Source organism: Xenopus laevis, chromosome 7L, assembly GCF_017654675.1.
Source record: "Xenopus laevis strain J_2021 chromosome 7L, Xenopus_laevis_v10.1, whole genome shotgun sequence".
Taxonomy (NCBI): domain Eukaryota; kingdom Metazoa; phylum Chordata; class Amphibia; order Anura; family Pipidae; genus Xenopus; species Xenopus laevis.
In genome coordinates this window covers 106,560,479-106,573,022 of record NC_054383.1, presented here as the reverse complement: position 1 = coordinate 106,573,022, position 12,544 = coordinate 106,560,479, and the positions used below count along the sequence as shown (strand labels likewise).

At 42.7% G+C, this 12,544-nt stretch overlaps 1 protein-coding gene across 1 annotated transcript in view; it reads left to right on the top strand.

Annotated features, from left to right (window-relative positions):
* Nucleotides 1-3,748: 3,748 nt before the first annotated feature.
* arhgef16.L (Rho guanine nucleotide exchange factor 16 L homeolog) overlaps nucleotides 3,749-12,544 on the top strand; it is a 46,488-nt gene continuing 37,692 nt past the window's right edge. Inside the window, exon 1 of the mRNA XM_018226157.2 lies at nucleotides 3,749-3,931. The gene's annotated coding sequence lies outside the window, so the exon portion shown is untranslated. The remainder of the gene's footprint in view (nucleotides 3,932-12,544) is intronic.

The window sequence follows — 12,544 nt, the reverse complement described above, 5'->3', positions numbered from 1 at the left end:
GCTCCTTTAAGAATAAACTGGCTGTAATGTGTGTGTGAATGTGATAGGGAGATATTTCCCCTTTGAACAGAAGTTTTCGGTGAATGTTTAAATCATGGAAAGTTAGCAAGGAGTCTGACAAAATGAGGTTCAGCATTCTGCAGACGGGTGCAGCACAAATGAGTAGACAGATGCAGTTCCAGATGTGCTACAAAGTAATAAGAATGGAATAAAATATGTAAGTTTTGTGCAAAGTGAACAGTAAAGTGTTTTTTCCATTGGAGATTCAGTGATGAAGAACGGCCATGGGGTCCCGAGGAACCAGTATATAATAATTGGTTGTATTCTTGACCCCTGCCCTTAATATTTTATGTTTTTTGTGTAAGCCTTCCTTCCATAGAGCTGCCAGTCCCTTATATGAAGGCACAGATGTCCCTGTAACACACCCTACTTACCAGTGGAATTGAATATCATACATGAGACCCTCGCCCTATAAATGCAGGACATTATAGTGGACATGGACTCTTTAGCAGCAGAGGCAGGCTGGGCCCATCAACCACATGAAACAAATTTGGATGACATCTCACACCACTCCCTCTGACCCTGCATTATCAGAAGATTCCTTCCGGAGAGATCCCTAGACCTCCCACCCTGCAGCAATCACTATCTGGGTACGATAAAGCCCATCTGTTTAATGAAAAAGCCAAAGATGCATTTACAGGAAAAGGACATGCTTCTGGGGACTATGGAACAGAGGGCGTAGAAGTATATGAAACTATATTGGCCACCTCCTACAGGCTTCAAGGAAAACTGTAAGTTTTAGTGGTGATAGGCCGGAATGCCTGACATGGTTAGCTCTGGGACCTTCTCCAGTTCTCCACTAGCAAACACTCTGTGTGGCATCAGTCTAATCAGAAGTTATTTGGGATATATTTAAAATGATTTAAAATGATACATGTTCCAAAATTAGGAAGAAATGTGTTACTATTACTAAGCAAGAATGGGCACAACCTACATTTGGTACAAAAGTGTCTCCAGGTGCCTCCAGTTTCCTGGCTGCCATGGGGTATGGGGGCATCACAGGACACCAGGATTAACATATCATAAATATCATTATTTTTAGTGATTTTAAATTGAGTAGTTGTTCTCCTCATACTCTTCTTTAAAGCGATATCGACACGTTCCTATAAAAATCATAGGAACGTGTCAGTAACAAATATGTGCCTCACCCGGATTATTTCCCCGCAAAGCCCCCCCTCAAAGCTACTGTGAACTTTTGTGCAGCCAATTCGCTGACACTACTAACGGATCTTCCATGTTGTTCCAGAGGTTGAAAAAAAATACCGGCCTTCCAATATATTTATCTTTTTCTCTATTAATAACATTGGGATCAAACATCATTTTTACCGGCCAGGCCGGTAAAATCCAGGCCAGGTGGCAACCCTACCCCCCAATGAATTTGAACATTACTTAGGTAAGCATAGTGAGTCACACTGGGCCCAACAGCAGGCCTGGATTTGTGGAAAGGCCACCTAGGCCTTTGGACTTGCTAAGTTTTTAGAAGGACCCCCAAGTATTCATGCATTGACTTACAGTATCTATCTGGCTCTGTTAGATTTACCCTTTTAAAGGGTTGGTTCTCGCTTAGTAAAGAATGGCTAATCCTAAACTACTTTTCAATTTGCCTTAATTTTTTTCTTTTTTTTATATATATAGTTTTTTGTTTATTTTTAATTATTTGCCTTCTTCTTCTCCAGCTTACAAATGGGGGGCTCTTACCCCATCTAAAAACAAATGCTCTGTAAGAAGTGATGGGTGAATAAAAATTTGGTCCGTGTAAAATTTGCCGCAACAAAAAATGACACACATCAAAATTGCCATGCGCATAAAATTGCCGCGCTTCAAAATTATTCAGACGGTCATTGACAAATGCATTTGGACAAAATAGTCACGTCTATAAAAATTGTCGCTCGTGTCAAAATTGACGCGTGTCAAAATGATTTTGACGCCCATTGACTTCAATGCCTTTCACAAATTTTTCGGTGATGCTAAACGGGACAGATTTGCCCATCACTATCTCTAAGGCTACAAATGTATTGCTGTTGCTACTATTTAATATTCATCTTTCTATGCAGACCTCTCCTATTCATATTACAGTCTTGTATTGGTTGCTAGGGTCATTTGGACTCAAGCAACCAGAAATAGCAAACTGGAGAGCTGCTGAATAAAAAGCTAAATAACTCAAAAACCATGATAAAAAATGAAAACCATTCGCAAATTGTCTCTGAATATCATTCACACTCTATGTCATACTAAAATTTCATTTAAAGGTGAACCACCCCTTTCAATTAAGATAACATTTTTTTCTTATGCCTGATACAAAACCTATAATCTCAACCTGTTTCACTTAGTGATGCTCTATACAGTGTGCTGTGCTGCGGCCCTTACTAACAGACACAAATAGGATCTCAACTATCCTACAGCTGAGATTGGGCCGGCTGCCACAGGAGTTTGGAGCAAGTCGAATTAAACAGGCACAGACCGGGTTGTTCTAGTTTGCTGGAAGAAGGAGCGGAGGGCAGTATTGCCCTGCCCAGTGTCGGACTGGGCCGGCAGGAAACCGGGAAAAACCCGGTGGGCCCCGGCCCTCTTGGGCTCCCGCCGGCCCAGATCCGGTCCTAGATTGGCCCCCCAAATGGAAAAAAAGTTGTGTGGCGCTGCTCCCCGTTCACGCATGTGCGTAGTGGGCCTGTCATGCGTGCAGTGCGTCTGCCATTCACACAGATGCGCAAGCTTTTGCGCATTTGCACGGGGCTCCCGGGGTTCAGAACCCAGTGGGCCCCGACTGCGCCAGTCTGACCCTGGCCCTGCCCCATGAGAAGGAGAGCAGCATTGTCCTGCAGTAAACACACACAAGTTGCCAGGTTGTCTGTTTTCCAGCCAAATTGGGCTACTAATTCAAAGCCCAGGTGGGTTTTGAAAGTACAAACTAGCCAAGGTACGTATTTGGGCTACTTTTTGGGCCTTTGGCTGGTTTGTACTTTGTGCCAAGCCTGCGTCGGAAACTCAATTACTTTCCAAGCCTGCGTCTCCCAGTGCTTGTTGGGTAACGTCGTTTTTGTTTAACAATTTGCCAACTGCAAAGTTTAATGTAAAACTACAATATCTAGCATGCAATGGGACTGACTTGTGTTTCCAGACTTTGGGCTCTGTAGCCCAGTCTCCAGTCCTTCTTACGCTTTCTCGCATTTTCTTCAATTTTAGACAATTTTGGGGCAAAAATGTGCTGGCCACCACAATGTCTAGAGGTTGAGCTCTTACCAGTATTTATTGACATTGTATATGTATTAGGGCCCTATACGTCCTGGGCCCCCCTCTATAGTTAAGCCCCTGGTGACGGGTGAATCTGTCACATTTTACTTCACGGAAAAATTTGGGAAACAGTGAAAATTTGAAGAAGGTGTATTTTCACATATATTCATTTATTTTTTTTTAGACATTTTTTCACTGAACATACTGTGCCATTTTTTAGGCTACTTTTTAAGTGCCTCTTAGGTAGTTTTGGGCTGGTTTTGTAGCTGAGTTTGGCTGGAAAAAATTAGACCTGGCTATTGTCCTGTCCCATGGGAAGGAGAGCAGCATTGTCCTGCAGTACACTCACACACACACACACATATACACACACACATATACACTCACACATATACACACACACACATATACACTCACACACACACACCTGGCTGATGTCAGCGCTGCTGGGATGGGGCTGAGCCGGGGAGGGAGAACACTCCGGGAGACAGGAAGTGGGGAGGGAAAGAGACAAGAGAAGAGACAAGAGAAAGAGAGTTGAATGCAGTCGGTTGTGCCTCGGGATGTGCGCCAATATTAGAGCCTGAGCGTAACATGTACTGATCACTTCCTACGGGGGACCGTGCCACCCTCCCACCAGGTGAGCCTCAGCTTTCCACTCAGTCAGTGACCTGAACTGGCAAAGCCTGTAGCCGCTGCGACTTTCCCTCTACTGCTGCAACTGTTTTAGCGGGCTGTGCTGATTACGCTGCGCTGTTTAACTTTCTCTCGACGTTTAACGCTCAGAAGGGAAACGACAGGGCGCAAGATAAAGCTTTGTTCTCCCAAAAAGCTCTCTTTGTTTTTGTTTTTGTTTTAAAAGAAATCTGGGCTGCGTCCGATCTGCTCCGAGGAATCGCTTTTGGTTTTAATTACAGCCAAGTATTGCGCAAGGCCTGTCACTGGGGCAGCGGGGCTGGACTCAATAGAGCAGCCAAGTGTTGCACTTATTCTCTCTAGACACTGCTTCTTATGTAATGCTGAGAAGGGGGCTGACCTGTCATCCTGGGATTCATTTTACAAGAGACAAAAGATGCAACTGGAATACATTTAAGTGGTTTTAGGGAGCTAGCAGACGGAGAGATCCGGGGAGATTTAGGCACCTGGCGACTAATCTCCCTGAACTGCCTTCCGCCTGCTATAATGAGAAAACAATTCTACGCTTCGATTTCCGAAGTCACCCAAAGTTGCCTCTCGAGGAAACTTCGGGCGACTTCGTAAATCGATGCGCCGCAAGTGCATTGGTGTTTTCTCATTATAGCAGGCGGAAGGCAGTTTGGGTATTGTCGCACCGCAGAAGAGGCCATTAGACGCCAGGCGCCTAAATCTCCCCGGATCTGCCGTGTGCTAAAGCCCTTAAAGGGGTTATTCACCTTTAGGGTCAGGGCACACGCTCAAATTGGAAAACGAAATGCTCCGAGTGCCATCCAGCCGGCCATTTACATTTTACCTGGTAGGAGGCAGTTCGGGGAGATTTGTCGCCCCGAAGAAGAGGAGATTGGTTGTTCGGTGACTAATTTCCCCAAATCTGAGAGTGTGCCCTGACCCTTAAATTAACTTTAATTAACTTTCTGAGACAATATGCAATCATATTTATATGATTTCGGGGGTTTTGAGTTATTTAGCTTTTTATTCAGCAGCTCTCGAGTTTGCTATTTCAACAAACTGGTTTCTAGGGTCCCAATTACCCTAGCAACTGTGCACTGATTTGAGTAAGAGACTGGAATATGAATAGGAAGAGAGCTGAATAGAAAGATGAGTAATAAAAATAGCAATAACAATACATTTGTAGCCTTACAGAGCATTTGTTTTTAGATGGGGTCAGTGACCCCCATTTGAAAGCTGGAAAGAATCAGAAGAAAAAGGCAAATCATGTAAACACTTTAAAAAAATAAATAAAGACCAATTAAAAAGTTACTTAGAATTGTCCATTCTATAACATACTAAAAATTAACTGAAAGCTGAACCACCCTTCTCTATAAAGATAATTGCTCTTGATAGCAGTTTTTATGTCCCTTTCTGCCTCTTCAAGCAATGCAACATGTTTCCTCACAGGTGGGCTTCTGCTGCATTGCTTCAGGAGTCAGAACCATCAGTACAGAGAACAGAAAGTGTTTAGCAAAGGGAGCGGTGAAACGTTGTGCTACTGATAAACTGCAACTCCCAGAATTTACTTTTGTTTTCAGATCAGCATGTTGGATATGGATGAGCTGTTTGACTGGCTATGTATTACACACAGTGTGTGGGTATATTATGTGTATGTATTTGTTTACTTTTCACAAGCTCGGTGTTGCTTGGTTAATATACCTGTTCCATGTCCCCCAATTTTCATTGTGCCATTTATATGGGGTGGACATGGGGTGCAAAGAAGACACTGTAGGGCCCTAGTGTAAGTTATGGGCCCCCTTTTTTCTGAACTTGCCAGTATAGTATTACAACACAATCCCTATTATCCCTCATTTCTGCTGTTTCATTGGACCACTAGAAGCATAGGTGGCATTGAGGCTGCTCTGTGGATGAACATAGTATCCCACATTCTAAGGGGCAAATTTACTAAAGGACGAAGTGACTAACGCAGGCGAAAATTCGCCACCTTGACGTAATTTCGGTACTTTTGCCGATTTACTAATGGTCGCTGGCGTAACTTGGCGAGTGAAGGAGATAGACTCTAGTGGTACTTCGCTCCCTAACTCCTGGCGAATTTGCGCTCTGGCGAATGGACATAACTATACTAATTCACTAATATGCCGATTTTATTGAACGTTACCTCTTGCTCCAGACTTGCCTTCGCCACCTCAGACCAGGCGAAGTGCGATAGAGTAGATATTTATTGAATTGTTGAAAATTTTTCGAAGTCCCAAAAAACGTAAGCGTCATTTCATTTTTCAGGGTGATAGGCTGAAAAATAGTGTAAAATTTGTTCGGGGAAACCGGCTTCCCCCTACATTTACTAACATACGGCACATAAACTATACACTGGGCACATGTGTAGGGCAATATAACAGCTCTATTTTAATTTATTAAGGTTTCCTGGGCTTGTGTAATGTATTTGCTGCAACATATACGTCCATTCAACTAACTTTCCGCTGTATGCAAATTAGCCACCGCTACAGCAACTTTGCCAGCGTTCGGGCAAACTTCGGATTTTAGTGAATTAGCGTTGTCCTGGCAAATCTATGCCTGGCGAAGTGTTGAGCTGTGAGCGAAGCCGTTGCTGGCGAATGTTCACCTGGCGACAAATCTCTTCTTCGGGGCAACTAATCTCCCTGAACTGCCTCCCCTGACTTGCCGCCGGCTAAAATGTAACCTGGATTGATTCGTTTTCCGAAGTCGCATGAAGTTGCCTCACGAGGAAACTTCTTAAAACTAAGCGCTACGAGTGCCATCCCGCCGGCCATTTACACTTTAGCCGACGGGGAGGCAGTTTGGGGAGATTAATTGCCCGAAGAAGAGGAGATTTGTCGTTAGGCGACTAATCTCCTAGAATCTCCCTGTGTGCCTTGACCCTAAGGGGCAGATCTATCAAAATCCGAATTTGTGAAGGAAAAACAAAACAGACAAAACTTGTGTGACTCTTTTTTTTTTTTTTCACGAATGCTGGCTTGTTTAAGAAAAAAATACAACCAAATATTCCTGCGCATGTTTTTTCGCGGGAAAAAAAATTGCATGCCAGTGAGAATCTGATTCATTTCAGTGAGGCTGAAAATCTCGATGATTTAATAAACTGGGAAAATAAATAAATAAAGCTGTCAGAGAACATTCCAATTTACTTTTATACAACCTCGCCAGCTTTTACTTGCCAAGTGGTTTGACTTTTTGTGGTTTTATTCTTTATCAAATGGCGACTATTCAAGGTTCAAAGAATATTGTTGAGTATATTCATACTCGCGTCTTTTCACCGGATCGTGAAATAAGATAAAACTAGATTTTTGATAAATCGGCCCCTCGGAGTTGGCGAATGTGTTCAAATGTACACAAGTTTGTATGGAGTGTGAATACTGGCACGTAATCCTTCTAGAGTATAGCTAGCTGCCCCAGAGCATGTGACTAAACATGCACAGACACAGCTGAATTTTCACCTCCTTCGAATGTATCCTGGGCCCACTTTATTACTGGGTTCCTATGCAGAAGCGTCAGCTAAGCCCCAAGTCATTAGGTTGATAAAGATCTGACCCAGGCATTTCAAAGATTATTTCATGGTCCCATTTAGAAAAGAAAGGAATTAAGTTGAAAGAAAACCAGGAGTGGCTCATTGTCTCCCTAATGGCATGTGGCATGCAGCTAGGCAGGTTTTATTTAGACAAAAAGATCTTCAATCTGATGGTCGTGTTACTTATTCCAACCAAAATTACTATGCACTATTGTGATCTCTCATTGTTAGCAGCGCTGCCTGTGGGAACCAGAAAAGGGTGACTGCAGAATCGGAAGAGCAATAGACCACTGATTTGGCTGGTGTGCAACTAGAACTATACGCCAATGCATACTTAATGAGATACTGTCATGGGAAAAATGTTTTTTTTCAAAACGCATCAGTTAATTCTGCACTGAAATCCATTTCTCAAAAGAGCAAACAGGTTTTTTATATATTTAATTTTGTAATCTGACATGGGGCTAGACAGTTTCCCAGCGGCCCCCAGTCATGTGACTTGTGCTCTGATAAACATCAGTTACTCTTTACTGTAAGTTGGAGTGATATCACCCCCCCCCAGCAGCCTAAAGGTGGCCATAGACGTGCAGATTTATCTGCAATATTGGATGAACAAACAGACGTCCCCATCTCTCAATCTGCCACTAACCTTCAGTTTAAAGGAGAAGGAAAGCTACTGAGGCATTTTATTGCCAATAGATTCGCTGCAATAGTGCAAGCTAGAATGCCATATTTATTCTGTAGAATATTTTACCATATCTGAATAAAAAGCTCTAGAAACTCTCTTGTTTGTTTAGAATAGGAGCTGCAGTATAAATGTGGTGTGACATCACTTCCTGCCTGAGTCTCTCCCTGCTCTGGGCTCAGATTACAGCAGAGAAGGGAGGGAGGGAGGGAAGTGGAGCAAACTGAGCATGCTCTTGCCCAGGGCAATGAGGTTTAAGCTGAAGGCAGGAAGTCTGATACAGAAGCCCATGAGTACACAATAGAAGGAAAGAAATGCAGTGTTTCTTTTGACAGGGGACTCAGAGCAACATTACTTTGGGGGTTTACTGGTATATTTAGATGGACCTTTCTGATAAGGCTTACTTAGTTTTAACCTTTCCTTCTCCTTTAAATAAACTAGTAAAAGAACATCAGACAATGTTCTGCCATGTTAATTTTTAGGGTTTACTTCTATTTTAGTTGGAAGGCGAATAACCCCTTTAACCTATCCACCAACTACCAGAGGCTTCACTGTGGCACATGGCACACTTGATACACGCGTGTGTGGCTTTAGCTGAACATAGTATCAGGCCCAGATTTGTGGTGAGGCCCGGGAAATCCGGTCCTGCATAATATTCCAGGGAAAGTTAATGGCTGTGGTTTGTACTTGTGGAAAGGGATGCAATATTGGTTTTGAGTTCACTCTTCTCCACCTACATAATTAGGAGTTCTAGGAAATAACAGGTACGTAGGGATCTTTCATTCCATGGCAGAGTATCATTTTACTGTTCCTTGTTCTGCTTGTAAGGGGTATAACCTGTTTGTTTGGTGATACTAGATTCTTTTCTTTGTGCTTTTATTCATTTAACTGTGACTGGACTGCACTGGTAACTAAAATTCTTGTATAGTGTCTGACTGTTTATATTTTTTTTTGAAGCCCGATGTTCTTCTCACCCAGTGCAAAAGGTGCAATGACTTGCCTTAAAAAAGAAGCCTGTTAAAACTCCTGGGTCCCAGGCAAAAGGCACAAATGATCCAGTAGTCTTAAGGCTCCCGTTTGCCGAAGCTAGGGGGAACCCATTTATCCCCAGCACAGACAGGGGGCAAGGGGGATCCCTTTGTCCATTCCCCTCTGCCAAAAGTTATGGGAGGGGGCAGTATAAACCAATGGATGTCCAAAGAGGTCCAAACATCGTAGTACACCCTCGTAGGGCCAGGGTTCAGGGGAGGGAGGAGCCTAATGCCCCCCTAGATTTGTGGGTCGACCCAGGAGGCCAGTGCACAAATTTCAAAAGTGCAAAAACTTGTTGTTAGTGTCACACAGTGTATAATATGTAATGAAAAAGATTTTGCCAGACATAAAGGGCTTTCCCACCCTGGAGCTGCAGGCTGATGGAGGAACCCACACCAGGCATTATACACACCTATTATGATCTTTTTGGAGATATACAAACGATATACAGGTATGGAACCTGTTATCCAGAATGCTCAGGACCTGTGGATTTTCAGTTAACGGATCTTTAGGCAATTTGGATCTTCATACCCTTGGGGTAGAACTACAGGAGCGCTTTTACCTGCGATAGCATCCGTTCCGACACGCTAAGATGAATCGCAGGTGTCTCACCGGATGCACCAAATCTAAGGTAAGTAATACGATATGTCGGACGTTATCGCTGCATGCATCCGACACAACACATCTGTCGGATGCGAACGGTGAATGTTTTGTCTTCATCCGACAGTCGTGTCGTGTCAGATGCACGCAGCGACAACGTCCGACATTCTTATTACTTACCTTAGATTCGGGGCATCCGACGTGATGATTCATCTCAGCGTGTCGGAATGGAAGCTATCGCAGGTAAAGTCGCTTGTGTAGTTCTACCCTAAGTCTAATAGAAAATCATGTAAACATAAAATAAAACCAATAGGCTAGTTTTGCTTCCTATAAGGATTAATTGCATCTTAGTTTGGATCAAGTACAAGCTACTGTTTTATTATTACACAGAAAAAGGAAATAATTTTTAAAGATTTGGATTATTTGGATAAAATGGAGTCTCGGGGAGACGAGCATTTCGTAATTTTGAACTTTCTAGATAATGGGTTTCCAGATAACGAATCCCGTATTTGTACTTTAATGCAAATAGTAAGCTCGTAATGGGTGTTAAAGTAGAGCTGTATAAGTTTTGGTGGCATGAGAACCTACACCTGCTTGTGAAAATGTTAATAGTGACAGCAGCAGCCTACGGCATTAAGAGAGCATTATTTTCTGGGATTGTGGGTGGAGACATCTCTACCAGTACTAGCAGCTACCTTAGGCAAATATTAGCTTTTTTTCTTATTATATGCGGTACTTAATTCTCAGGCCAGGGGAGAATGAACTAATGTATTGACTGTATCTGCAAACACCTGTTCCAACCTGTTGGGTTCTTGATTTGTTTCATGTCTGTTTATTGTACTTTATACAGTAACAGTAGATAGGCCTGTGCAACGAAATGAAATCAAGCGGGATTACTGTTATCAAGTAATGTTGGCAGTTATACTGAATTCATGTTACCGGTCAATGCCACCTCCAGCCAGGCATATAGATTTGGACATCTCCATTTTGGCCCGGCTATCCCAGTCTTGTCAGCCGGTGGCTAATTCTAAACAACTTTTCAATTGGCCTTAATTTTTCATTAGCGTTTTTGAATTACTTGCCTTCTTCTGACTCTTATCACCTTATAAATGGGGGTCACTGACCCCATCTAAAAAGCAAATGCTCTGTAAGGCTACATATTTATTGGTATTGCTACTTAGGTACTCCTCTTTTGTACTCCCCTTTGGATAGGGTAATTTTATTTGAAACCCAGCAACCAGACTGATTGAAATTGGAAATTGGCTGCTGAATAAAATAACTCAACAAACATAACTAATAATAACTGAAAACAAATTGCAGATTATCTCAGAATATCACTCTCTGAGTCATGTTAAAAGTTTATTTAGGGCTATTCCACACGGGGAGATAGCCTTGCGTTTGCGGTCGCGGCGACAAAGCGCCGCGACCGGCGCAGGCGACAGTTTTGTATGGGCGCCTATGTAAAAACGCCTGTGCTAACCACACGAGGCGATGCGCTTTTCAACAGTCGCCTGAAAATGCCTCGCCAGGCTTTTTCAGGCGACTGTTGAAAAGCGCATCGCCTCGTGTGGTTAGCACAGGCGTTTTTACATAGGCGCCCATACAAAACTGTCGCCTGCGCCGGTCGCGGCGACTGGCGCGGCGCTTTGTCGCCGCGACCGCAAACGCAGGGCTATCTCCCCGTGTGGACTAGCCCTTAAAAGTGAACAACTCCTTTAATAAGTGAGAAGTTGCTGCTGTAATTAGGAGTTTGAAAGTTAATTGTAAGGCCCATAAACCCCAGTAATGTTACAGCACTGCTGCTAAATGTACGTAGATTGATCTTGTTTGGTGGCTAAATAAACGAGGTCAAGTTCTGCTTTATAAAAGTTTTGGAATATGATCAATAATTATGTTTCTAATGTGAGAACATACAGAGCTGAAGCACCTGCCTCTGTTTAGTTTTGCATTAAGGAGAGGAATTATTCACCCAGGGATTATTTGGATTGAAGCCTGTGGCAGATAGGTCTACTAGCTGCACCCATTATATATTAGGGAGAAACATTTATCTGTAAATTCTCCTTGTCTGTGAATCCTCAGATAACCCTATTGAGATATGCACAGGCATCTTAAAATCCCTTTTGTTAAAAAAAGGAAGTTTGTTGCATGGGTATTTTGTATTCAGTGCAGCTGGAGGGCTGCAGGTTCAACCTATCGAGGTTAACATCTATGTATTTGGCATTTGGAATGATACCATCCTGGGTACAGAATGTGCTGCTATTTTTTCCTTCCTGAGTTGTTAAGGCAAAGGGAGACAGGAGACCTTTTGGGAACTTTGCAACTCTCTAAATTACTCATGATGGGGTAAAATCTTGCCTGACAATTGTCAATAGAAATGTTGAGTGTTATGATTTTAGACATTTATTATAACAGGTTAAGGGGGTGTATTTGGGGGCACCCAAGCTAAAATCAAGAGCATCATAGTTGTAAAAAAAAAATTGGTCTTATTTATTTTCATTCGGGATTAGTACTTCATCTTCAGCTTAACTTCTCTTACACCACTGGGCTAAACAAGTACATGAGAATCCCCTTGACAAAGGCTATTTGCCGAAACGTTGGGGCTATTCTCATTTTTGGCAGGTGTATTCGCTCCTTGTAGTCTTCTTTTCTGCCTTGTTGTACCTAAGGGTGGTATGTATATCAGCATCATGTGAAATGTTTCTTGTTTTTGTAAACATTATGTTTTTAGTTTGGTTGTTCTTTTTAACTAG